Consider the following 2,750-nt stretch of genomic DNA (forward strand, 5'->3'; position numbering starts at 1 on the left):
TCAAATCAGTATTTTTCAAATGCCAGTCATGATTTATTAGTGGTAATGGAAATCAGCTAGATGATACCTAGCTGAGGGGGGAAGAAAACCCAAAACATCAGTAGAGTAGAAAAAATAATAGTTCATTGCACATAGTAAGGTTAAATACTGCTTCAGGAAACCTTTTCTCCTCCAGTTTTTGTTTGAGTACATGCATATGTATATTTGTTTACTGGATTTTGATGTAAAAATAGATTTTATACTGTGAATCAAGGTTAGAAAATTTTGAAATTATTTGTTGTAAGTGACCAGATGACCAGAACCATATAAGAATGGAGAGAAAACTTGTACTAGTGTGACAAACTGAAGAAGTGTACCATCCTAGTGTTTTTGGAGCAGATTAAAGGAAATGCTAAGAATTGACATTATCTCAAAATTACTTTTTCTGGGGTGTTATTCTGAGTAAGAGGACAAAATCCTGGCTTACTGACACCTCATAACTTGAGAGAGCAAGAATTGAAGGCAGAATGTGCTTTGAATTGATAGATAGAAATCTACTTTGAAGCCCTCTTCACTGTTACATGTCAGTACTATTCATAGAAAGCTACTCTAAGAGACTAATGGGAAAAAAAGCAAGTGATAAGTGTCTGAAGTGGTAACAGTCTTTTTATTATGGACAATAGTAAGAGAAAGAGTCTGGAGAAGGCCACACTTGGATAAAGTGATAGATCACATATAGCTATAGAAACAGGACAATAGATTTACTATAACGACACAACCTTGTAGATATGACACTTCACACTTTACTTCTTCAGCTGCTACATCACTTCTGCTTCTGTTTCCACAGCTCTCTGTTCATTCTGTAGCCTGCTATATATTGTTGAACTGGTATACTGTAAACTTAAATCAACAGGCCATCCATTTTCTCCCCATGTTTTTTAAATATTCTCCATGTAATGGGCACTGCTTTGAATGCTGGTAACTGGAAAATAGCTCAAAGTGATTATGAAAACTTAAAAATAAATGATTGCTGTAGATATGGAGCAATGCAAAGTATTTATACTGTGTTTTGTACAGTGCTGTGTTAAAAAAATTTTTTGAACCATGAGCATGAACTGTTTTATCTCCTTAAATTCCTTTTTACTAGAGCATGAACTGTTTTTGTAAGTATTTTTAAATAGATGGAAAATTATTTTTCAGACAGATGCAAATTAAGTAAGAACAGAGACTACAATTTTAATAAAGCAGAATTCAAGGCACAAGTTTCCCCTAAATGAGAGTCAGAAGGCAGTTTTTTTTTCAATTTAGGAGAGATTACTGTCTATAATTGGGATATAGTAATCATGCATGTTTATGTACAGATTTGAAATGTGTTAAGCCAAAATTATTAGAAATACAGGGATATTTAGAAACAAAATCAAACCCACACAGTAGTTGTAAGGACATTTGTTCTGTTTGGTGACAAGCATACGAGATATCTGTTGCTTTAGGAGTACACCACAGTAAACAAGCAGTGGTAGAGGAAGAGGTGTCAGCTAGAAGGCTCCAGTGAATTAGGCTTATTCACGTATTTGGAGGTTGGCTGGGATCAGCTGATAAAGCCTGACTTCTGCTGGGAAGAATGAAATGACTCAGCTCTGTTCCATGTCTCTCAACTTTACTCTTATCTTCAAGCAGGCCAGCTTGGTTATGTTCCTGTAGCAGTGGCAGCAATTTAAGAGACAGGGCAAGCTAAATTGTGCAAACGTTTTTCAAGTCTCTGTTTGCGTCATATTTACTTATTGGCAAAGCAAGGCACATGGCCACGCCCAGGGAGGGAATCGTGCCTCATTCACCAAAAGGCATGGAAACAGGGAGTCAAGAATGGAGTCCAGTAATGTAATTTAAGAGGTTAAATAGGCAGAAATAATTAAGTCTAGAGATAATCTGAATGTATTATGAATAAGGACCACTTAAAGATCTTTATTACTTCCATATTCAAAAGGAGAAAATATACTGTTTCAGCAACTGATGGAACATTTGCAATAATTTCTCATAATTAGGTCACTGAAAAATACTTTATAAAGTAAAGTTTTCTGACTATAACTCAATAAAACTAAAAACTATTGAAAGTATTAACAAAAAAGTATAACCACTTAGAAATTAAAAATCATTTTTCTAAGTAATGGGATAAAAGAAGATCAATTCTGTACCCTGTTTACAATATAATAATCAACAAATGGGACATGGCTCAAAGTGAGTTGACAGTAATAAAGTAGCCTTAAATATATTCATTACCAGCTGGGTACAGTGACTCATGCCTATAATCTCAGCACTTTGGGAGGCTGAGGTGGGAGGATCACTTGAGCTCAGGAGTTTGAGGCTGTAGTGAGCTATGATTGCACCACTGTACTCCAGCCTCGGTGACAGAGCAAGACTCTGTCTCACACACAAAAAAAGTGTGTGTGTGTATGTATATATATTCATTATCAAATACGATAAAAGGACAATACATGAAATATGTACAAAAACAATAAAATGTCAAAGCGGCAGATTGGATTAATAAAATCTACAGACTGACTCTTCAATAAAGAATAAAACCAACCCCTAGCTAGGTTAATTGTAGGAGAAAAAATACTAATATTATGTTGAAAATTTTGTATTAGATATGATTCTTTGTGTGTATGTCTGTGTTTCTCTTTCCCTGTTGATTGAGGCCCTTTCAGAGTTTTCATTTTGGTCTTAGAATTAGGATAGTTGTGCTTTTTCTTAACAGTATTTTTGTTGTTGTT

At 34.8% G+C, this 2,750-nt stretch overlaps 1 protein-coding gene across 1 annotated transcript in view; it reads left to right on the plus strand.

The window, feature by feature from the left end:
- Positions 1-2,750, plus strand: part of DOCK7 (dedicator of cytokinesis 7) — a 229,483-nt gene that overhangs the window by 64,703 nt on the left and 162,030 nt on the right. The window lies entirely within an intron of this gene.

The sequence above is a fragment of the Propithecus coquereli genome, unplaced genomic scaffold (genome assembly GCF_000956105.1).
Source record: "Propithecus coquereli isolate 6110/MARCELLA unplaced genomic scaffold, Pcoq_1.0 Scaffold14, whole genome shotgun sequence".
Taxonomy (NCBI): Eukaryota; Metazoa; Chordata; class Mammalia; order Primates; family Indriidae; genus Propithecus; species Propithecus coquereli.